The sequence below is a fragment of the Lissotriton vulgaris genome, chromosome 8 (genome assembly GCF_964263255.1).
Source record: "Lissotriton vulgaris chromosome 8, aLisVul1.2, whole genome shotgun sequence".
Taxonomy (NCBI): domain Eukaryota; kingdom Metazoa; phylum Chordata; class Amphibia; order Caudata; family Salamandridae; genus Lissotriton; species Lissotriton vulgaris.
Genome location: NC_141696.1, coordinates 806,134,648 through 806,160,040, shown reverse-complemented (window position 1 = coordinate 806,160,040; position 25,393 = coordinate 806,134,648). Strand labels below are relative to the sequence as shown.

At 45.0% G+C, this 25,393-nt stretch overlaps 1 pseudogene; it reads left to right on the top strand.

Annotated features, from left to right (window-relative positions):
• The first annotated feature begins 5,439 nt into the window (after positions 1-5,439).
• The window catches only part of LOC147698007 (uncharacterized), a 30,761-nt pseudogene continuing 10,807 nt past the window's right edge, over positions 5,440-25,393 (top strand).

Below are 25,393 nucleotides of genomic sequence, written 5' to 3'. Positions count from 1 at the left end.
TACATGAGTCATCATAATTGTACTGTAGCAGCCTATGCTCTTGCTCTGCCTCTTCAGCCACTCTGAATGAAGCTTACCTCTCCTTGAATCTACAATATTAACATTTACTGTTTTACAATCCACAGGACTTCTCTTCTTCTGCACAAAAGCTGCATTACACTCCTGCTTACCTTACCGGACCTGTTCAGCCGTGCTCCTAAGAGAATGTAGATGCACCCCCTCAACTGTATTTTTTTAAAAATATCTTTTTATTGAAAGTAAGGCAAACAAAGGAGCAATAATAATAAGGATTACACATTATGGCATAAACACATATGCATACAGTAACAATCTCTCATCTGTCGTTAGGAACCCTTGGTCTCCATATCCACCCCCATCGATTCACTGGCAGCATTCAAACCTGGGCACCCCAGGCACAAAACATCATGACTGGGACCTGCAAATGGAGTGCTTATTTCACCCTAACATTCATTCCATTTCCCCTATATTTTGATCCATTCATTCAGATCGCCCCTGCTTTCATAGACTACTGTCTCTGCCAGCATGCACCAATTCATGTCTCATTTCCAATCATTCAGTTGTGATGCAAGTTCCACTCTCCACATTCACACAATATTGCCTTTATCCACCATCAACCCCAGTATTATCCATATCTGATCCATACGGGTAAGGGCAGGTGCGTTTCAGACATTTTGGTGGCACCACTCGCCAGAGATCTTCATCTTAATCCCACAGATATCATTTAGACAGGTAACCTCTGACTTCCAGTAGTGCTGAATTACCAGGCAGCTCCATTTCATGTGAAAAAATGTCCACACCTGGCCATATTTCCTAAGACACAATTTTGTTTCTGCCCTGTACATCTTCACCATATTAGTGCATGCACAGTAACATCTGTGTTGATTTTTTTCTGTTGCACTAGGCAGAACTGTGATCTTATGACCACCTCCTTGGGGGTTGCCAAGGCACTGGGCTATTCATAATGCTCCAAGTCCTCATGATCATGCTCTTAATGTTCGCATGGACAACCAAGGTATCAGGTGATTTATTTATCAGTTTGCTATAAGTAAGGTAGATCGCTTTTTTGGGCATATGTTTCTCTAGTAATCTTTCTTCAAGCAGGGATGGTTTGAGGGTGTTCCTTGCTGTTTGGCAGTGCCACCTGCAAGGCGTGGCATATTTGTAGATACTGGTAAGCTTCAGTGGGTGAACAAAGCAAAGAGAAAGAGATGATGGACAGCGTGCTGAAACTTTTCAAACACCCACCCCCAGTCACAGATCTGGGTTGAATCCATCATAATTCTTTAGCTCACTTTGTCACTCCAGTTCAGACACAACTATATGCAAATCAGTCTTGACCCTGTGCCTCATGGGAACAGCCCAGCCTGAACTGCAAAGGCATGTCTTCCCTAGACCAGAAACAAGCATCCTGGGACCGGTTTCGGGCTAACAGCCCTCATCAGCCAGGCTAGCTTGAATCCAGTGGCACAGTGAGCAAGGGACCCATGTCTGGGAATACCCTGCCAACTTAGGGCAAAGAAAGCAAGCACAAAGAGATGATGGACGGAGTGCTGAAACTTTTCAAACACTCACTCCCAGTCACAGATCTGGGTTGAATCCATCATAACTATTTAGCTCACTTTGCCACCCCAGTTCAGACACAGCTATATGCAAATCAGTCTTGACCGTTTGCCTCATGGGAACAGTGCAGCCCAAACTGCCAAGCCATGTCTTCCTTGGACCAGAAACAAGCATCCTGGGACCGGTTTTGGGCTAACAGCCCTCATCAACCGGGCTAGCTTGTATCCAGTGGCAAAGTGAGCAAGGGACCCACGGCTGGGCATACCTTGACAACTTAGGGCGAACAAAGGAAACACAAAGAGATGATGGACGGGGTGCTGAAACATTTCAAACACTCACCCCCAGTCACAGATCTGGGTTGAATCCATCATAATTATTTAGCTCACTTTGCCACCCCAGTTCAGACACAGCTATATGCAAATCAGTCTTGACCCTGTGCCTCATGGGAACAGTCCAGCCTTAACTGCCTAGCCATGTCTTCCCTGGACCGGAAACAAGCATCCTGGGACCAATTTCGAGCTAACAGCCCTCATCAGCCAGGCTAGCTTGAATCCAGTGGGAAAGTGAGTCAGGGACCAACGTCTGGGCATACCCTGCCAACTTAGGGCGAACCAAGCAAACAAAAAGAGATGATGGATGGAGTACTGAAACTTTTCAAACATTCACCTCCAGTCACAGATCTTGGTTGAATCCATCGTAATTCTTTAGATCACTTTGCCATCCCAGTTCAGACACAGCTATATGCAAATCAGTCTTGACCCTGTGCCTCATGGGAACAGTCCAGCCCAAACTGCCAAGCCATGTCTTCCCTGGACCAGAAACAAGCATCCTGGGACCAGTTTTGGGCTAACAGCCCTCATCCGCCATGCTAGCATGAATCCAGTGGCAAAGTGAGCAATGGACCCACGTCTGGGCAGACCCTGCCAACTTAGGGCGAACAAAGCAATCACAAAGAGATGATGGACGGAGTGCTGAAACTTTTCAAACACTGACCCCCAGTCACAGATCAGGGTTGAATACATCAGAAATCTTTAGCTCACTTTGCCACTCCATTTCAGACACAGCAGTTCGGCCTGGACTGTTCCCATGAGGCACAGGGTCAAGACTGATTTGCATATCGTATGGTCTGAACTGAGGTGGGGAAGTGAGCTAAAGAATGATGATGGATTCAACCCAGATCTCTGACTGGGGGTGAGGGTCTGAAAAGTTTCAGCGCTCCATCCGTGAGGGTCTGAAAAGTTTCAGCGCTCCATCCATCATCTCCTTGTGTTTCCTTTCTTTGCCCTAAGCTGGCAGGGTATGCCCAGAAGTGGGTCCCTTGCTCACTTTGCCACTGGATTCAAGCTAGCCTGGCTGATGAAGGGTGTTAGCTTGAAACCAGTCCCAGGATGCTTTTTTCCACTTCAGGGAAGACCTGGCTTGGCAGTTCAGGCTGGACTGTTCCCATGAGGCACAGGGTCAAGACTGATTTGCATATAGCAGGGTCTGAACTGAGGTGGCGAAATGAGTTAAAGAATGATGATGGCTTTCAAAATCTATGAGTATACATATCCTCTCCTCCTGAGTCCTGACTCCTGACTCGAGGATATTGAATGTTTTATTCTTTTTTATAAATTAGATCCCAGGTTGTTAGAAATGAATACCGCTTGTTTTTGTAATAAGAACTTTTTGTGATCTTGTCTCAGACTTTGATTACAGACTAACTGTGTATTCTTTCAGTCTAGTTGCCTGTGATAAATAATAATTCTGAATAACAACAGTTGGAGTTCACCTCATTTGCAATAGGTGGTAGTGGGACTTTAGTAGTGAAGCTGTCATTTGGAAGGAGAGATAACAATACACTTTTCTCTATGTTGGCTGACCCCTTAATGGTCAAATAGTTACAGAAGCTAGGACAAGAGCAGTAACTACTGTACTATACACTATAATTGATTGGTGGCTGGGTGCTGCATTACCTCATCAAGTAAAACAGAATTAAATTAACCACGCTTCTGTTCCCAGACAGTGCCACTTTGGAGGTAGGGGTAAAATTAATTACTAGACTGCAGAAGGATGGTAGCAACCGACTGAAGAATTTATACATGGCAAGGGACTTGAGGTAGAGAAAGTATAGGGGAAAAGTCTATGCATAATATGTGACAATTTTAGAGGGCAACTTTGTGTTGCTCTCTCATGTCAATACTAAGCATGGGCGTAAAATCTGTTCCGCTTGCGGAATTTCAGGATTTTCGGCAAATTCGCAATCCGCGAACTCTCGCGAATTTGCCAAAAATCCACAAATTAACACGCAGCGGATTTTTTTGCTTGGTGATACAATATTGCGGCGTGCGGCGTTCACTTACCGTCGTTCAACGTTTGCAGAGTTGTTTTTCTCCATAATGCGCCATTTTGGATCTTGCTGCGGGATCCCGCGGGAGTTTGGCGACCGCAATTACGTCTTCGCGGCTTGCCACCTTGCCCAGCACGCATCGCGAGAGTTCGCAATTGCGAACACGTAGATGCGGCGGGCAGCAACAATCTCACACTCGCGAAATTGCAAAATTTGCAATTCTGCACAAGAAATCCACCAGCAAGCAGCATAAACCTTCTGAAAATGATGATTTTTATCAGAATAACTCCTCAGGTTGACATTTGCCTGCACTTTTTTTTGCAAGGAGTCCATTTTGGGGGGGGGTGGGAGGAAGGAAGTGCCTCACAGTCTCCAACTTCCTGTTCCTGTCCAGCAGGCTCCTCTCAGTGCTTTCTTCATGTGCTGGTCACTTTCATTTGGATCTTGACCTGGAAGGATTACTTTTTGTGGATGCTGCTGGATATTTGGATTTGAGGCCTTTTTGACTTTCTTTAGATCACTTTTGGATTAGAAATTTCACAAGTAAGTTTGTTTGGGGCATTCCAGTTGCTGCAACTACAATTTTGGAATTTTCGATTTTTGGGCTGTTGTTGGGGCCTTTTGCCCAGGGGTAGTGAGTGGTGCATGGACTGAGTCTTTCTGTGGGGTCTCTTTAATGTAAACATCATGAAGGGCATGGATGGCATGGGATTTTGCTGATTTTTGTGTGTTTTTCGATTTTTTTTGGCTGCTGTTGGGGCCTTTTGCCAGGGGTAGTGAGTGGTGCATGGACTGAGTCTTTCTGTGGGGTCTCTTTAATGTAAACATCATGGAGGGCATGGATGGCATGGGATTGTGCTGATTTTTGTGTGTTTTCCATTTTTTTGACTGCTGTTGCTGCAACTACAATTTTGGAATTTTCGATTTTTGGGCTGTTGTTGGGGCCTTTTGCCCAGGGGTAGTGAGTGGTGCATGGACTGAGTCTTTCTGTGGGGTCTCTTTAATGTAAACATCATGGAGGGCATGGATGGCATGGGAATTTTCTGATTTTTGTGTGTTTTTCGATTTCTTTGGCTGCTGTTGGGGACTGGCCATGTGGGTGGGGGCCATTTTGAGTGCTGGTACAGGCAGGCCCTGGCCATGTGCTGGGGGGCAAGGGGCCATTTTGAAGGCAGGCAGTGTTCTCAGGCCTGCACCCATTTTGCCTAACTTTCATCCTTTATGCCCAGGGGTAGTGAGTTTTGCATGGGCTGAGTCTTTCTGTGGGGTGTCTTGAATTTAAACATCATTGAGGGCATGGATGGCATGGGATTGTGCTGATTTTTGTGTGTTTTTCGACTTTTTGGGGTGTATAACTGATGTTCCTCTGTCTTCCATTGCTTTTAGGTGCACAAGAGAACCACCAGTGCCAGGAAGAAGTCCTGCAGCGGTGTGTGCAGCATAACGTCACACGACGTCACGTGTGGCCACAGACAAGACAACTCTGCAACTCGTGCAACTGCGGCCTGCTGTTCTGACATCTGAAGAAGATGGCCACATAAAAAGTTCCCCGTAGCTCCTCTAGCAAGAAAGTTGCCAGTAAGGAGCAGAAGAAGCAAGTGGCGCCACTTACCAAGGAGACTGGTGTGCCGCCCGCCACATTTTTTGGGATTAAAAAAAAAAGTACGCCTGCAGCAGCAGCAGGATCTGCTGGGGACCAAGCCGGGAGCAGCACCCCCGCTCCATTGGACTCAGTGCCACCACCACCACACCAACTTAAGTCCAAGCCCTTGAGCGCTTTAGAAGCAGCCAGTGTAGTTGTTCAATCACCATCGACCAGTGATGTTGGCTCATTGCAAGAAAGTAGCAGCATCCCTCAATCAACACAGGTTGTTGTAACTCATCTGACCAGTGTTCAACAACCACAGCCGCAACAACACCCAAATGTGCAAGTACAAGCCCAAGTACATGTGGAAGGAGAGGCAGCGCAAGGAGATGCGCAAGCAGAGGTGCATGGAGCGGCACAAGTGCCCACAATAGTTGTTCCTCCCGAAGTAGGGGCACATCAGGAAATCGACATTCAAGCCGAGGTATCATTTGAGGAAGCCACTCCTCCTGATCATTCTTTGTCTTCCACATCCCTATCAAGGAAAAGATCAAGGGTGGTGTCTACATCTTCTTCAAGCCCCCTTCCTTCTGATGATATGGATCCAACTTTGGAACCACCACTGCCGTCTGAGAGTGAGGCCCACCATGATCTGAAAAAGGTAGCTAAGCATAAAAGGAAGGTCCCCGAAACTCTCGTACTTATGAAGTGTGATGCTGAAAAAGAAGTGGCGTATACTACTCCTGCTGATGAAGACTCTCATGACGACGACGCAGTCATCATAAACGCCACTACAGGCTCAGCGGGCATGCAGCAAACAGACATTTTTACCCTAGCCTGAAAAGCTGCTGAGCGTGATGTTGTCAACGAGGAGGAAATGGGACCACCACCATTGCAGTCAACAAGTACACCACCACCTACTGCTTCCATATTTTCTCGCCAGAAGGGACCTCCATCCACCTCAACCTCCATTTCCTCAATTATTGGTGCTGCAAGTGCACAACGTAGTAAAGTTCGGCAACAAACATCCTCCTCTTCATCTGGCATTAGCAGCATGACCAGTATCGCCTCCTCCGCCCCCCACAGACATTTTAAGTCAGCAGTTTGGGACTTCTTTAGTGTTTGCACAACAAGGGAAAACATAGCCATTTGTAGCATATGTAAGCTTGCAGTTAGTCGTGGTAAGCTTGGTACCAACTATGGTACCGGAGGCCAGAGAGGTCATCTTGAGAGACAGCACACTGTCCAATGGCATGCGCACCTAAAGGAGATCCAGGAAGCCCGAATTGCAAGTCAACAAACTGTATCCGTTGATGTTTCATCTGATGATGACTAGGAGGAAGAAGCGTCAAACACCTCACTTACACCCAGTACCCCTGTCAGCAGCACATCCCCTGTGAGCCACACTAAGAGTGTGGGAGAGAGTGAGACCCCAATGCGAAAAAGTTCATCATCACCGAGCGTAACTGGATCGAAGAAGTCATCATCATCATCATCCCGTAAAATCATGGTCCAGCCCACCATTAGAAGAATGTTGTTTTCAGGTGCGCCATTTGAATGCAACCACCCAACGGCGCGTCTGTATAACACTAAGCTGGCTAAAATGCTAGCGCTGGACCTTCTCCCTTTTTCTTTTGTGGAAGGGGTTAGTTTTCTTGAATTACTGGCAACGCTCTGTCCTAAATGGAAAGTTCCTAGCCGGTTCTATTTTGCCAGAGTTGTGGTCCCAGCACAACATGAAGATGTGCTGGAGGTGATTGGGGCAGCTTTGCAGAAGAGTGTTGTTCACACTATACATCTGACAACAGACATGTGGACCAGTTGCGCAGCCACTGATTAGATGTGCATCACTGCACACTGGGTCTCTTTTTCAGGGGTTAAAGTAAAGCTAAACGCAGGTGTTGACCCGGACAACGTTTTTAAAGCTGCTCGGAAACATGCAACACTAGCCATGTTTGGCATGGAGAGAAGTCATACAGGAGAAAACATTTTGCAGGAGTTTAACACAAAGGTCTTTCAATGGCTGTCCCAAAGAAAACGCAAGATTGGTTATGTTTCCACGGATATTGGCGCCAATGTAGCTAAGGCCATGGATATGGGTAACTATTTCAGAGTGCCGTGTTTGGCGCACTGTATCTGGTTGTTAAAAAATTCTTGAGTGAAGAAAGTCCAGTGTGCGAGTTACTGACCAACTGCCGAAGAATGTGCACACATTTCAGCAATTCTTTTAAGGCCCGGAAGCATCTGAGGGTCCTGCTATATCAACATAAACTGCCAGTGAAAGCACTCATCCAGGAGGTAGCAACACGTTGGAACTCAACCTTCTACATGCTTGAGCGTCTGTATGAGCAGTGTCTGATACTCGATCAGTATTTCTTTAGACAGGGTGCATCTATGAAGGACCTGATGATACATGCGGAGCAATGGAAGCTAGTTCAAAGCCTGCCAGCCATGCTTCGTCCTTTTGAGGTCTTCACACGTGCAGTTTTTGCTTTTTGCCTGTTTGGGGGTGTTGTGCTTTTTTGCGGGTGGGTTGGCGGGTCTTGGGGCATTGCTGGGAAGGTCTAATACCGGATAAAAGTGGTTTGGAGAAAATACATGAGGAAAAAGTTTTTGCCTTTTTGCTCACTATCGTGTTTTCGGGGGCCTGTTTGGGTGGGTTCCTGGTGATTGTGGGTGGGTTTTGGGGTCTGGGAGCACTGCTGGCACAGTCTAATGTGGATTACATTTGTTTTCCAGGACATCCATGGTGGAAAAGTGGAGTTATGATCTAGCTGCACAGCACGTTTGGACAGAAGGCCGAAAAATATTGTAAGTATGAGATTTTCTATTTTAGCTTTTTGCCTGTTTGGGGGTGTTGTGCTTTTTTGCGGGTGGGTTGGCGGGTCGTGGGGCATTGCTGGAAAGGTCTCATACTGGTTAAAAGTGGTTTGGAGAAAGTCCATGAGGAAAAAGTTTTTGCCTTTTTGCTCACTATCGTGTTTTTGGGGGCCTGCTTGGGTGGGTTCCTGGTGTTTGTGGGTGGGTTTTGGGGTCTGGGAGCACTGCTGGCACAGTCTAATGTGGATTGCATTTGTTTTCCAGGACATCCATTGTGGAAAAGTGGCGTTATGACCTAGCTGCACAGCGCGTTTGGACAGAAGGCCGAAAAATATTGTATGTATGAGTTTTTCCATTTTTGCTTTTTGCCTGTTTGGGGGTGTTGTGCTTTTTTGCGGGTGGGTTGGCGGGTCTTGGGGCATTGCTGGGAAGGTCTAATACCGGATAAAAGTGGTTTGGAGAAAATACATGAGGAAAAAGTTTTTGCCTTTTTGCTCACTATCGTGTTTTCGGGGGCCTGTTTGGGTGGGTTCCTGGTGATTGTGGGTGGGTTTTGGGGTCTGGGAGCACTGCTGGCACAGTCTAATGTGGATTACATTTGTTTTCCAGGACATCCATGGTGGAAAAGTGGAGTTATGATCTAGCTGCACAGCACGTTTGGACAGAAGGCCGAAAAATATTGTAAGTATGAGATTTTCTATTTTAGCTTTTTGCCTGTTTGGGGGTGTTGTGCTTTTTTGTGGGTGGGTTGGCGGGTCGTGGGGCATTGCTGGGAAGGTCTCATACTGGTTAAAAGTGGTTTGGAGAAAGTCCATGAGGAAAAAGTTTTTGCCTTTTTGCTCACTATCGTGTTTTTGGGGGCCTGCTTGGGTGGGTCCTGGTGTTTGTGGGTGGGTTTTGGGGTCTGGGAGCACTGCTGGCACAGTCTAATGTGGATTGCATTTGTTTTCCAGGACATCCATGGTGGAAAAGTGGAGTTATGACCTAGCTGCACAGCGCGTTTGGACAGAAGGCCGAAAAATATTGTATGTATGAGTTTTTCCATTTTTGCTTTTTGCCTGTTTGGGGGTGTTGTGCTTTTTTGCGGGTGGGTTGGCGGGTCTTGGGGCATTGCTGGGAAGGTCTAATACCGGATAAAAGTGGTTTGGAGAAAATCCATGAGGAAAAAGTTTTTGCCTTTTTGCTCACTATCGTGTTTTCGGGGGCCTGTTTGGGTGGGTTCCTGGTGTTTGTGGGTGGGTTTTGGGGTCTGGGAGCACTGCTGGCACAGTCTAATGTGGATTGCATTTGTTTTCCAGGACATCCATGGTGGAAAAGTGGAGTTATGACCTAGCTGCACAGCGCGTTTGGACAGAAGGCCAAAAAATATTGTAAGTATGAGATTTTCCATTTTTGCTTTTTGCCTGTTTGGGGTTGTTGTGCTTTTTTGCGTGTGAGTTGGCTGGTCTTGGGGCATTGCTGGGAAGGTCTAATCCCGGATAAAAGTGGTTTGGAGAAAATCCATGCTGAAAAGCGTTTTGGCACATTAACTTAGGGCTCGTTAGGGTTAGCACTAGCAGCAGGATTGCATGTGTTTTGGGGTGTTCTAGATTTTTGGGGTCTTAAAGCACTCGTGGGAATGTGTAATTTTGGTTGCAAGTGGTTTGCAGAAAATCCATGGTGGGAAAGGGGGGATTTGTCCTAGTTAAAGAAAGCGTTTGCCACTATTCTTAACTTAGGGCTTGTTAGGGTTAGCAGTATTGTATTGCATGTGTATGGGCGGGGGGCTGTTTGTGGGGGGGTTTGCGAGTCTTGGAGCGATGCTGGGTATGGATACTTTTGCTTGCTTGCAAGTGGTTTGAATACAATCCACGGTGGGTAATGGGGGATTTGGGCCTACTTTACTTTCAAAGTACGTTTTGTCACCATTTTTCTACTAGGCCTCGTTTTTTGAGATCTGATTGGGGGTCTTCTACATTTTTGCGACTGGGTTTAGTAAGGGTCTGGGAGCACTGCTGGGAAGGTCTAATTTTGTTCTAAAACACAGTTTACAGTACACCTAGCTTGAGGGGAAAGATCCGCTAAATTGATTCGCCCACACTTATTTATCCTTCAAAAGGAGACTCAGACAGAGAACGCACTTCCAAAAATATTGTACTGTCTATTAGGAAACTCAAAGTGTGACTTTTTGCACTACACAGCATACATACCTTATATTTATTTGTCAGTGGTGTTCTAATATCACTTCTTGTTTTTCCATCAATAATTACAGGCCAGGTTTCAGTCTGTGCAATGGGAAAAAAAGGATGAAGTCAGGCTTCACATTAACGAGCCGCAATTCAGCATCCGCCAGGCAGGCAGTGGACAGGGTGTCTTCTGGTCACCAACATTGATGGACGGAGCGTCAGCTGGAATGGAGGAGTCCCGCTAATAAGAGGAATGGTTTGATGCATGCAACTTACCAAATTCAACAGGACAACTACAACAACATACAGATACAGTATCCCTTCTTTTCTAATTATCTTTTAAGTAATGTTATTGCTGTGAACTTCTATGAGTGTGACTCTGCATTTCTTTGATCTCTGCTTCTAAATTCGTCCCTACAGCCATTCTATAGGCTTTAATTGTGCTATTTTTTAAACCCAATTTAATGTAAGAAGTGTTTCTCTGAGTGCAGAGATAGGCAAGTGAAAACACATAATTATTACTGCAGCCCTGTACTGTCTCATTCTTTCATTCACGGTTGTCGAAAGAACTACTTACTTTTTAGCAACCATGCATGCAGTAGTGCATGCACTTCCTTTATGTTACTTAAAAGATTTATTGTTAGCTTTGTACCAAAAGATTTCTTTATCTTCAATTATTGTTTGTGCATGCTGTGCTTTTTTTTTCTTCTTCCAACAAAACTTTCCCAAAATCCCCCATTCCCATCCATTTTCCAAACCCTAACCCTCTTCCCCCGGGCTGTGTGGTTTTGATTGATGTGTGACTAAATGACAGCAATAATTCCACACACTTGCTGGGGAGGATAAGGTCATAGGAACAGGCTGGTGAAGGAATCCGAGGATATCTATTCTTACTCAGCTTGACACTCAGTCACTATTGGCAAATGAAAGCAGATTTTCATGTGCGCCATCAACTTGATTGGTCATCAAGAACATCCTCCTCCTAGACGTGGCAAATTATTACGCTGCTGTGTCCTTCACCTTTGGTACTATTTCTTGTAGTAGTAGCCAATGTCAAAGAAATTCAACGCAAGTACTAGTTATACTTTCAATACTTTACCATTTGTTAGGCTACATTGTGTCACTGTTCTAGTGTACTGTCACCTGCTATATTCTCTATCGTACCGTTCTAATGCTACGGTAAGGACAAACAAGGTTTCATTTTCTTTTTTTTCAGATGCTGCAACTGCCACTGTGTAACACCACAAGTACCACCGCAATGATGACATTTCATCGACCCAGGATTGCCAACCTTAATCGCCATTTCGCGTGCAGCCGGCCCTGTGCCTAGCCCTATTTCCAAACACAAATTACAGGTAAGATAAGTGTTTGGGGGGAGGTAGTACAATGGAGTATTAGGACTCGGAGAGACGAGAGACTGACGGTCCTTCCTAGGACTATTGAATTCACTTACTCTGTGAGAGGCACTTACTTTTGAAAACATTTGGGCCATTAGTACTTACACAACTTGAATCAAGATGCCACTTAAGTTACTGGACTGTTAAACCCCCACCCACCAGCCTCAAAAACAGTAAAAAACACGTATGCTAAGATAAAGTTTAAAGTATATTTATATATCCCTAACATAAATATTCTCCCGCAAGACCCAACCCACCCCCCCTCCTGAACCCCAAAGAATGTCCCTGAAAACGAAGTCCAAAAAAGTAGAAAACCCAACTCCCAATTCCCACGCCTCAGAAGTCTTTAAAAAAGGGGCAAGGGACAGTCTCCTCCTACTGCTGGCTGCTGTTGACTTTTCTGGCCAGGTCGGCATACTCCTTGTGGAGGGTCTCGAGCAGGGTTTTGGTGTTGAGGAGCTCCTGCTCGAGGTAGGAAACCCTCAGGGAAAGGCGCTGCATCCTTTTTTTGTAACTGCTGTGGGGGGCAGCTAATTTCTTTGGTGCTCGGCGGTGGCGGGTGGCTGCGGTACCCCTGCTCCGTACCGCTGGAGACCTGCTGCGCTGACTGGCTGACCCAGGGAGCGCGGAGGAGGATGTAGGTGTCATCGTGGATGTTGTTGACCTACTCGTCTGCGTGTCCTTCTCCTCCTGGGCCACCAGCCGCAGATATTCGGCGACAGTGGCCTCCAGCCTCCGTTGCCGGGCCCTTTTAGCCAGCTCCTTCCGGGTTGGTTTGGAAGGAGCATCTATATGAAGAAAGAAAGACATAGTCTGTAACCATTGCTCTTTAAGATTAGCACAAAATGATTCAGCAGAAAGTTGTGTCACAGTAGAACTAGCAACTTGCAAGCGCAGTACATAACTATTGTGGCCAGTATCTATCTAATCTTCCACTTCTTCATCCTTGCTCTAACATTAGTGGGAGTTTAAGGAATCAATTCTACGAGCACTATGGACTCACTCCATTAGAGTCGACTATGACAGTACACCACTCTTATTCTTCTTCTTCTCTCTTGTTTAGCAAAATTGGTACGTTAACTTCTGCAAGCCGTCATAATGCCAGCGCAGTCAACTTGCACCCGAGAAAAACAGGCGCCCGCCATGATGAGTGAGACAGACTTGCGTTACTGTACCAGTCCAGTTCATGCCGGTGGTGATGCTCTTACTTTTCTATTATGGGTGGCACTGAGAATACTCTGTTAAGGGCTACTGCTTAATTAATTTAACTGTCACCCTACAGTGCCAATGAATACTAGAAAAGGAAAATGAAGAAGATAAATAATCTGATTATCTATCACTGCACATCGTATGTATTTGCTTACATATGGGATGACTTTAGGTGCTTTGGTTTTTATTCGGTGAACAGTGATACATCCACACATGAATGACCGAGTTCTACTAAACTTATTAACAGAGGTAGTGAGTGAGTGGCCATCGTAATAGCCGGATATATGCTGTACTTGCAATACAAACAACTGCTACTATTCATGGTAGTATTCGGACAAAATTACAACTTATTTTCCTTGCCTTTCCTACACTGGGACGGACGTGCGGGTGCGGTGTTACATGCTCTTCAAAGTAACACTAAGTTCATCCAGTGACCATCTACTCTCTCTAGATACACATATGCTATCTAAGAGATAGATAGTACTATGATCCAGGCATCCATCCATTCAAACTATATGTCAATCATTCTTTTTCAGTCTCTCATCTGGACAAACCTTACGTTTTCTCACGGGGAGCACACTATGCAGTCTGCAATCTCAATAAGTAAGGAATATAAGAGCTTATCACTGCCCGCCACTACCGTGGCAACCAGCACAGCAGTTTGGTCCGGCACTTGCACCGCCTCCTCCCCATAGCATTCCTCCTCCACCTCTGCGCTGGGCCCAGCACCAGATGTTCCATCTACAAAGTACATTTAAGAATGTTAGATTTCATAGACATATACCACTCACTAGTATTTTGTCTAGGAATTAAGAAATGTGAATACAGAAACCAATCTAATAATTTGTGACTGTCTACTCTAAAGTAAAAATGTCCCTTTTTCCAGGAAAGGGTGTTGTCGTGATGCACGTTTTGGCAAAACTGATGAATGCTTGCTTTTTAACACGCACCATTTTTCTCATAACAGACAGAAGCTTCACTTCTAAGAACAAATCATCATCATCACCACTAGGACAGAGGGACCAACGATTCAGCACCAAAAAGAAAAATTAAAGTTCAAACCAGGTGAGGGCTCGGCTCGCCCACAATAAATGTGTGAAATAAATCACTATAAGCACTTTTCCATTTTTAAATAACCGTTTCTGTTTAATGACAAGCTTGATTTTAATAAATATTTTTACTTTTAAAAAAGCTTTAAAACTTAAATAGACTCTGTGGTTTTTGGTCAAGAGTGAATGAGCAAAAGGCTTTGCAATTTGCAAGCATGAGTCCGTGCCTCTGACACTTCTGGACTCTGACTCCGTACTCTTGTCCTGCGTTGGATAATCATCATTGGGGATCAATCATCGATGAATTCAGGAGCTAAATGACTCTGCCACACTATCTAGTCAGTAAGGAGATTGGGGGTTCTTCAAAGACTGATATCACTGAGGTATGTGGAAAGTGTACCTGCGCCTATTATAATTGATAAACAATGCACTATTTAGTGTCCATAGTTCTGTTTGTGCAGATTTGTCCCTGCAACAGTAGTAGTATGGATTGTCCTCCTATCCAAACCAAAAGTAAAGTAGTATCTTATTCTTTCTTGGTGGTCATTCACCTTTTTATTGTTGGTAATTGTCAGAGCATAAACATTTAGAAGACTTGAAAAGACATTATGGACAATCCCAGAGGACTGCACTCAGTGCATAGAGAGGGATGTACGACGTTACGACGCATGGTTTTACCATGCGTACCTTTACAACGCGTTTTTTACAATGCAAGTCATTACCACGACTTGCGTTGGAGGGGTGCGGACTTAGGAATTTTTTAATTTACTATTCCACCACCAGCCAACATACAGTAGGGAAGGTGTTGGATAGTAAATTAAATTATTCCTTGTCCTGTAGCGCCCCCCAGCGCAAGTCGTGGTTACGACTTGCGTTGTAAAAGACGCAATGTAAGGGTACTGCGGAGTAAAATCCACGTCATAAAGGATATTCTCCATAGAGAGCTATTGCTGACTAGAATGGAAGTTTCGTTTAACACCTTTTGCCAAATGTGCAATCTTAGTTAGCTACACAGACAGACTAATTAGAATAATCTAGTAATACCACAGGGAGTCATAGTCGTGGCAGGATAAGAATTTAGAGACAGTCTACGAGAAGATCAAAGACGATTTAGAAAAAATCGAATGAGGAACGCTAGGAAAAAATAGGTACTCTATATTAAAATTAAAACTTACCGGGGCAAAGTAGCCCTCGCCTGACCGATCCTGGCCTTGTTCAACAGCAGCAGCCTCCTCCAATGTCCTCTTGCCCCTGGGGGGAGCTGATGTACAACATGAAAGAAAGAAAGACCCGAAAACATGGATGATTGTGGTCAACCAAATCAAACATTACAAAAGAACAATAACAAAATATTTTGGAGAAATAGCAAATAGACAACTATTCCACAGGATATATTGACCTATCTCATGTGGTCTACTACGATATTAGTATTGCTTGATTTGCGGACCGTCAACTTGGAAAGTTATGTAACTCACTAAAATAACTACTAAAAAGGTTCACCTAGGACTGGCAGGCAGCAGTCAGCAGCACGCGCAGTGACAGACAAACTCCATTGTGATTGCAGATCAGCGACAACACTAAAAAGTTTCCTACTACAATAACTAGTCATGAAAATACTCAAACTATCAATCCACCACTACTATTTCTTCTTATTGCCAGGTGTACAAAGGAAGGACTGGACCTGAGTCTGTAGGGGCAGATTTACAAGCCCCTTGCGGCTCTTTTGCTCTGTTGTTGCGTGACTTTTGTGACGCAGAGGCAGAACAAAAGAGGCGCCATGGAGCGGTGTATATTAACAACGTGACGCATATGGGAGATGCATCACGTTGTAAAGCCCTGCGCCATCAGGGGCGTTCCGGCGCAAGGGAGGGCGTTCCTGCGCAGGAACGCATCCTCAAAGTGGCAGAGGGAAATCTACAAGATTTCAATCAGTCACTTTTAGGACAATGATGCGTGACTCAAACCCTGCGCCTGCTTGAAGCAGACGTACGGCATGACGCAGCATTGGGGAGATAGGGCTCCCCAGAGCATTGCTGGAGCTGCGCCATCGTTGCGACGCAACTCCCGCAATGCACCACCTTTACGGCACAGATGCTTAACGCTTCGGTGACATTTTGGGCCCATGGTGCGCCGCATTGTAAATACGGCGCACCATGGGTGGTGGTGGCGTGGCGCACAATTACTGGCGCATCCCTGCTACTTTGCAGGGATGCGCGGTAATTAAAAATCTGACCCTTAGTGTCTAGCATTACGCAGTTCTTTAAACTACACTCAAACATAATTTCTCAGGCCAATGAAATGAACACAAAATCGAAAACAAATAAGCATAGTAGCAACGCTACTGAGAAGGAGAGCAGTGCACCTGAAATGCACAGAAGACTTTGAAATATAATTTACCTACAATGTAATCAGCAGCATTATTGCAGGAGAAAACAGAGTAGTGAAGAAATAGCTACTACTACTCACCAAGCCCGGGGATCTCAAGGCCAAGCAGATCGATCAAGTCGCGTTCCTGGTCCAGGAGATCTGTCCAATGGTGGGTGGCCTGGTTGTAGGTGCGCCGGACCCGAGAGTGTTAGTACATGGCCGGGCACACCTTCTCCCACCGCTTCCGGTGCTCCCGGATCCCGTAGCCGCTAGCGATCTTGCCGCCTGCCATGATGGTCCTGGGGAGGCGGCGCTGGACATAAAAGACTAGTGCCGCCACCTCCTCCATGCTAAAGATCTCCTGGGCTGTGACTGTCTCCCCCCTCAAACGCCCGCACGGGAGCCGGGCACGGGGTGGGGGACCCTTCCCATTCTCAGGGTGCTTCCTGGCTCCCTTAACCATGGTCTGGGCATAAAGGAAGGTAAATAATAAAGAAGAAATAGAATAGGGAAGAAGAAAAGAAAAGAGTTTAAAAAAGTAGTTTAAAATTAACCAAAAGTAGCAGAAAAAACAAAAATATACAGCTAGAAAAATAGAGGGATAGATAATAAGAAAAAAAAGATTAAAAAAAACTTCAAACAAGCAAAGGATAGCAGAGATTGACAGATGATACAGAAAGCATGCCCAGAACCATAGCAATGAATGAAAAACAAGATGGCCGCGATCACACGCAAACTTGTACTAGCGAGCCGCACACTTTGCGAGATTACACATAGTGCCCGGAAACGGAAATACGTCACGCAAACAAAATGGCCACGCCCGTGAACGACCGTGAGGGTAACTTCGCACCGTTGGTCTACAAGCGGCTCGCTAAAACGCACAGAACCTTGCGAACTAACATGCCGCAAAAAAACAAAACGCATATTCGCACAAATTCGCGGCTTCATAATTCGATCTCGCGCAAATTCGCTCCCCGCGAATCCCGCGAAATTGCAAAAAAATTATTTTTGCAAAACTGAAAAAACTCAGAAGGTGCAAAAGTTCAACCTCATCATTAGTAACCATTCCCTGTAGTGCTTCCTGAGGGCCCCCTCAAAAGTTCAGTTGCTTACTTGCAACTATTCTATGACCCTGCTCTGACTCTCACAGCAGGCTCAGAGAATAGCTACAAGTAGACCACAAAGGTCCTGTGAAAAATAATTGCACTGCAATAGAAAGCAATTACAGATAAGGAAGCAGGTGCAAGACTCAGTGACACATTAATCAACCCCAAATTAATTCATGTCAGTTGAAGCAGGGCAGGTGTGCTGCCTTTCCCCCCCATAATCTACAGTGATGAACTAGAGGGTGGCAGTGATGTACCAGAGGGTGGCATGGATGAACCAGAGGGTGGCAGTGGTGAAACAGTGGGTGCTGTGATGAACCAGATGTAGAAACAACATAGTCGCGACCGTTGCGACCCGACAAGTAAGTTCGCGTTTGCGAACCGGTACAAAACCCTTGTGAACTGGCAGAAACCCTTGCGAACACAAAAAAATGAGAAAATCTGCAAATTCGCGAGAGTTTGCGGATTTCCCGGATCGGGAATTTGTGAATACGCAAATTCGCGAACCGCGAATTCGCAAAATTTGCCCATGCTTAGTCATTACTCAACAATGCTATACTACCCTAACTAGCAATGGAAAGACAGATAATGCTGACAAAGAAAATAAAGTAAAGACCATTTGTTTACATCCTTTGAAACCCATCCTCTCCACCCACAACAAGTCCACCACCCTCCCCAAGCACAAAATGTCCCAAAAGTCCAAAATCCCTTCCTGAACTTTCCTTCCTTCCCACCCTCTCCCCAAAATGCCCGCCCACCAAAACATGAATCAATTAAAAAGGGCTTTGAGGGCGTCAATTTCCTTGGCAAACCTCTGCTGCCCATGCTAGAGTGCTGCCTTGTCCTGCCTCAGGTGGAGAAGTTTGAGTAGGATGCGGTGGATGAGCTGTGATGTTGAGTCCAAGGATGGGAGGCTGGTATTGGTATTTGAGGCAGTGAACCCTGCCTGCAGTTGGCAGGGGAAGTGGCATGGCCGAGCTAGAAGCGGCCCTGGCTAGCAGCCCAAGGAACTTAATGCCTGTGCCATCTCCTCTTCTTCCTCTATGACCACCATCCGGCGATACTCCCCAGCTACTGCCTTCAACTTCTTCTGCCCCAGCCAGGTGGCTATCTTCTGCCATGATTGGGCCGGCGGTTGCTACCTGTTGCCAGCTCCAGCAGCAAGAGCAGCTATATTAAGAAAGTAAGAAGAACAAAATACAAAAACATAAATTGTGATGATCAGCTTAAACACGTGTTTATACCGTCTGTAGTGGCACAGTACAGTAGCAGAACATTGCTAATCCTCTAGTGCCATTGGAATTTAATTTGGATGTGATCATTCCACCCATGCTTCACATCATAGCTAAGTAATCAATCATAGCCCTGATTGCAAAGCATAATTAAGCCAGAGTGCCAACATAATTAAATGTGAAATTTGTTTAAATAATTTCATAGTGAATCTAAACAGACACTTTATGTGTGTTAAAAATTAATTACATGCCATTAATGAGCAAGGTATACATAGATATGTGTATATCTTATTTGCTGCACAATTATTACTTGACTATGCAATGCTAAAAGAGAGATGCTGGTGGATCTGCTTCCTCTCAGGCATGTTTTTAGGACAGCACAACTTTAGTATGTTATGCTACTCACTTATAATTCCAATATCCCTGCTCTTTTCCAACTCCCTCTTCAGTTACTACCCTAAGGCCAAACTTAGGTTATAGGCTTAAGCTAATAGAGTCTGACAATTAGGGCACACTTGGCGGATAACAGGTATCCCATCCACTGAAGAACAGTAGACAGTGCATAGGGATATTTTATTTGTCAAAGAGTATCCCATCCGCCAAACTCTAAATCAGGCCCTTAGTTCCAAATTACACCGAAAGATTATTCTCAAAAATACCTTCACTTGGCAGTGGGGAATATTAGTCCACAGGGAGGTATTTATTTATTTATTTATTGAGTTTGTAAGGCACTCAGCTCCCCAAAAAGGGTTTCCCGGTGCCAGAACAGAACATAGGCATCTTCCTAGTCCTGCAGTTCTCTTTACTGATCAAACAACCAGGTCTTAAGGTTTCTGCGAAAACGGATGTAATCTGTTTCTTTGCGGATGAAAGTGGGAAGAGTGTTCCAATATAGAAGGGCCCAGATATGAGAAAGATCTCCCTCCCATTCTGGAGAGTTTGACCTTGGGCACAAAAAAGTTGCCCAAGGTTTCAGATCTTAAGTGGCGGTAAGGTACATAAGGGCATACTAGTGCTTGGAGGTATTGGGGAGCTGTGCCAGCTTTTATTCTGAACATATAGTTTAGGGCATTGAACTTAATACGGTTCTCCACCCTGAGCCAATGTAGGTCATGTAGATATCTAGAAATGCTAGAGGTCTTTGGAATGCTGCAAAGCAACCTGACAGCAGAATTCTGGATCAGCTGCAGTCTACGGACCATGCCTTTGTTTGACCCCAAGTAGAGAATGTTGCCGTAGTGAAGTCTTGATGAAATAAGGGCATGAACTACGGTCTTTTGGGTGGGGACGGGCAACATCCATAGGATTTTACCGAGCCATTTTAGAATGGTGAAACAGAGTGCAGTCACTTTGACGGTTTGTTGGTGCATGGACAAGGTGTCGTAAATAATGATGCCCAGGTTCCGAACGTGGTTAGTTGGTTTAGGAAGGGCACCCATTTGAGTAGGCCAGTGGGAAAGCTTCCAAAGGTCTTTTTGTTTACCCAGGCTGAGGACCTCGGTCTTTTCAGCATTTAATTTCAGGTGGTTCTTGGTCATCCAATTGGAGATATTACTAAGGCCTTGTTTGAGATGGGAGGGTGCCGAGAGATTAGGATTGGAGAGGGAGAAGATAATTTGAGAATCATCTGCGTAGGTAAATAGAGTTAGCCCAGCTTGTTCTGCTATATCCGCTAAAGGTCTGACGTAAAGGTTAAATAGCAGTGTACTGAGGATCGAGCCTTGAGGTACTCCATGCGGTGCGGTGTAAATTTTGGAACAGGCTATGGTTGACATGATTTGAAAAGTACGATTTTCCAAAAATGAAATGATCCACTCTAGTGCAGGGTCGCATATGCCCGAGTGTGTGTATTAGGAGTTTGTGCGAGATGGTGTCGAATGCCGCACTGAGATCAAGTAGAATAAGTGCGACTATCTACCCTTCACCTAGAAGTTGACAGAGCTTTCCAGTAACTCCTAATAATGCAGTCTCAGTGGAATAGCCGGCCTGAAAGCCGATTGATAAGGATGGAGAGAGTTATTATCTTCTGTGAATTGTGTAAGAAGTGAATGGACGTGCCTTTCCAGTATGTTAGAGACGGCTGGTAAAAGAGAAATGGGTCTGTAGTTTGCAAGAACCTCAGGGTCAGCCATAGGTTTTTTCAGGAGGGGGGTCACCATTGCATGTTTCCAAGGAGCAGGTACGATGGATTGTCATAGTGAGGCATTAAGAGTATCAAGAATCACCTGCAGATGAGGGGTATCTAGTTGTTTTATGATGGTAATAGGGAGAGGGTCCTTAGGTGAACCTGATTTGATTTTTCCAAGAATAGTTTTAAATCCGTCCATGTTAATAAGAGGCCAACAGTTTAAGTGGTTTGTAGGAACAGATGGCTTTACGGTGCCCATATGGTTAGATGAAATAGTGATGTCTGGGCTGGGAATAGTCATTTCCAAAATGATTTTTTCAATTTTCTTACTGAAAAATTGAGTGAGATTGTCGCATTGTTGGTCGTTTAATGGCCGAGGAGTTGCGGCTGTTTTAGAACCCGCCAGTTCTTTGACCATGCCGAAAAGAGTTTTTGAGTGGTTGGAGGTTTCAGTGATGGTTTTAGAAACATAGGTGGCTTTAGCTTTAATACAGGAGGTATGGTAAATATTTCTGGCCTTGGTATAAATAATTTTGTGCTCAGGTGAGTAATTTTTTCTCCATTTTCACTCAAGTGCTTTACATATGGATTTTTCCATTTTGAGAGACTCATTGAACCATTGGGCCGGGGGGTGATGGTTGTTACGTTATGAGATATGGGGAGACATAGGTCTACGGCTTTGGAGAGCCAAGTCTGTGTGGTCTCAGCAGCATTGTCGACTTTTCTGACATCTGGGGGGGTATCACAGCAAAGAGCTTTGTTTAAGGCAATAAGGTCTAGTTTTTTCCAATTCCTTCTCGGGGTTATCAGAGAAGAGAAAGGAGGAATAGTAGGGGTGGATAATTTAAGACTGAATTTAGATAGAAAATGGTCTGACCAACAAATAGGGATGGCGGCAAAGCATACCATCTCAGAGAGACTGGAAAAAATAGAGTCCAGCAAATGCCCTGCTTTGTGTGTGGGGCCGGAGTTGAGAAGTTTGATGTTAATGGCTGCAAGGTCATCAATAAGGTTGTTGCAGGTTTTATTGGAAGGGTCCTCTAGGTGTAGATTTAAATCTCCTATGAGAGAGAAATTCTTAGAGCTTAAATGAAGCGGGGTGATGTGGTTAGCTAAAGTGGTGGGCCATGGTGTCGGGTTTCCTGGGGGGCGATAAACCAGCATACCCGATAAAGTAAAATATGGGTTAAGAGTTAGTTTAAAAGAAGCGGCTTCGCAGTTGAGAAAGTCCAGAGGATCAAACCTGCATTGCAAGTGATTTTTAAAGATAATGGCTATGCCGCCTCCTGTTTTCAATGCTCTGTCTCTCCGCATGATGGCATAATTTGAGGGGAGAGCTGTGGCTATGTCAGGACCAGAGCTTCCATGCAGCCATGTTTCAGTCAAAAATAGAGCGTCTGGCTGTTCTTCACAGATGAGGTTAAAAATGTCAAGTTTATGTTTGGGAAGTGAACGATATTAAACTGAGAAACAAAAAGTTGTCAGTCTGAGGAACTATGTGAGGGATATGCGTAGTACAGTTTTTGGTGTTGGGGGGGTACGGCTAAAGGTTTAAAAGCAAAAAATTACAATTAAGCATGTTGTGCTACCTGTGAGCTTTGCTGAGAGGGTTTGACATCCTTTTAAAATTGGGGGGCAAAGTGCCCGTAATTGTTTGAGTGAGAGCACAGGTGTGTACGAGGTTGTTAGGGCAGAGGTCCTGGGCCCTGTTCCCGTCCGGGCTCGGATGGGATCAGACGGGCTAGTCTTTGGCTCGTCTTTGGTGCGACAAGGCGCGACTACTGCGCGCGTCCACTGTGCCGGTTGCCTGACATGTGATTTAAGTAGAGGACGGGCTCTAGGTCAGGTGACCGTCGGAGCTCCACCTCTACGTGCTTGCCCAATAGCGCAGTTCTCAGGGAGGACAGATACCGCCCTACACCCTCCACATCAATCAAGCCTAGAGCTTGCGGTGGACCTAAGTGCTTGTTAAAAAAATATACGTGGCCAGTAAGTTTTGAACACTTTAAAAAATAATTACAGTGAGAGTTAAAAGCAAACAGTGTTTCACGAAAAGCAAAGCAGGTCCACTTACAGGTTGCGCTGCCGATCTGATAATGCGCGCGTCTGCTGCGCGGGTTGCCTGACATGCGATTTAAGTAGAGGATGGGCTCTAGGTCAGGTGGCCATCAGAGCTCCGCCTCTACTTGCTTGCGCAATAGCGCAGTTCCCAGGGAGGACATATATCGCCCTACACCCTCCACATCAATCAAGCCTAGAGCTTGCGGTGGACCGGGGTGCTTGTTCAAAAAATATACGCTACCAGTAAGTTTTGAACACTTTAAAAATTAATTACAGTGAGAGTTAAAAGCAAACAGTGTTTCACGGAAAGCAAAGCAGGTCCACTTACAGGTCGCGTTGCCGATCAGATAATGCGTGCGTCCGCTGCGCGGGTTGCCTGACATGCGATTTAAGTAGAGGACCGGCTCTAGGTCAGGTGACCGTTGGAGCTCCACTTCTACGTGCTTGCCCAATAGCACAGTTCCCAGGGAGGAGAGATACCGCCCTGCACCCTCCACATCAATCAAGCCTAGAGCTTGCGGTGGATCGGGGTGCTTGTTCAAAAAATATACACTGCCAGTAAGTTTTGAACACTTTAAAAATTAATTACAGTGAGAGTTAAAAGCAAACAGTGTTTCACGGAAAGCAAAGCAGGTCCACTTACAGATCGCGCTGCCGATCTGATAATTCGCGGGTTATAGGGATTGGGATAGGTAGAGATTTAGCTATGGAATGGTTCTGTGTCACTGATCATATACTAATCTTTTGCTTCTTAGTCACATTGAATGATGGGATGAAAAATATTATTTTAGAATTTATTTTTAAAGGTAGTTTGGGACAGAACAACAGAAAGATGAAGTGAAGCACTAGTAGGCTCTGAGTGGGCACTGGGAAACACACCTTGTCTTCAGTTTGTGCTTTCCAGGCATAGTTTTGTTGTGCTTCTGTGCTGCAGCAGAAGCATATGATTTCACTGTTTGCATTCTCTACAGCACCTTACACCACACTGCAGTTTAAGGTGGCAAGATCCCGAGGGCAGGGACTGGATTCTGGCGGTGATGGACAGGATATCTGCCTTGCTTCATCAATATAGTATTGCCAATAAGAAAGTAAGGTGACTTACCACCTTCCCATGCCACCACTGGGATTTCTCCCTTTCTCTCTTATAGTTGGTCCTTCGCCGAAGACCATGCAGTGGCACTGCTGGTGGTCTGTTCACCGGGTGAAAAACATAATGCTCCCTTTTTAGACATCAGATAGCACCTAAGTAGTGTTCATTTTCACAAGGTACAACATAAATACCTCACTACAGTTAGGTTATCTATCTATCAGTATCTTCTTCCATATAAAGTAATCACTTTGGGAGGTTAGTAAGCCAAAAAAGTGTATCTCCTAAAGGAGGGATAGGATTACGATTTAGAGAATAAGGGATGTGCATAAGTTAAAGCCCTGAATGGAGCAGGGTTGAAAGGGAATGCAAATAACATATGGTAGTGGTTGTGCTATCTCATTCGTGCCATGATGCACTGTCATGCAAACTGCTAGTACAAGATAACATTTGGGGTCAATGACAATGATGATCACTCTATCACTGACCCTGTACTTTTTGACTGAATACCACCAACATATTTGGTGACTAGAGGCCTACTTGGGCCTGGCTTTGTGCTGATATTTACAAAACAAAAATATTTTTCCCTTTAGGTACTACCCAACAAGACATTTAAAAGAGCAGCAAGGGAAACTTGCAAAAAAAGGGAGCAGGAGAAAGTTAGCAGTGGAAACAGGAAATGTAGAAAAAAGCAAAAAAAACGGGGAAATGCAGGGATTACAAACAAAAACCTATATGATAAAAAAATTGTAAGTATACACAAGAGCATAATTTTCGTAGTAGAGATTAAAAATGACTTACAAGGGGCAGCAGAACCATCTGCCACAGGACTGGGACTGGGGCTGGTGGTACTACTAGTCACGCCTGCGCAGCACTGGTGGTAGCCAGCCCAGATGCCCTCTTGTTCTTGGGTGCTTAAGAAAGTAGATACAAAAATCAATGATTGGTGGTGATATTTTGATAGGCAGAGAATAATTCTTTTTAAATCAGAGAGCCTATAAATTGTTTCATAAACATAAACCTCAAACAATAACATTTTGTACTATTCATGCATTCCAAAGAATGTTTTTTAATTCTCTGTCCCCTTTTGATCAGTCAAGTCGGTCCCCCTTTGCGTATTGCATATCCAGGAGATTAGGACTATAAGCTACAAAAAGGCACAGAGAAGAGTGCAAGTTACACAACACCCCTGATATACTACCATTGTAAGAGTGAGGGACATGATGAGTTAAAATCATGCCTTAAATAAGCCCAAGATAGCATGTGTCTAGCTCAAA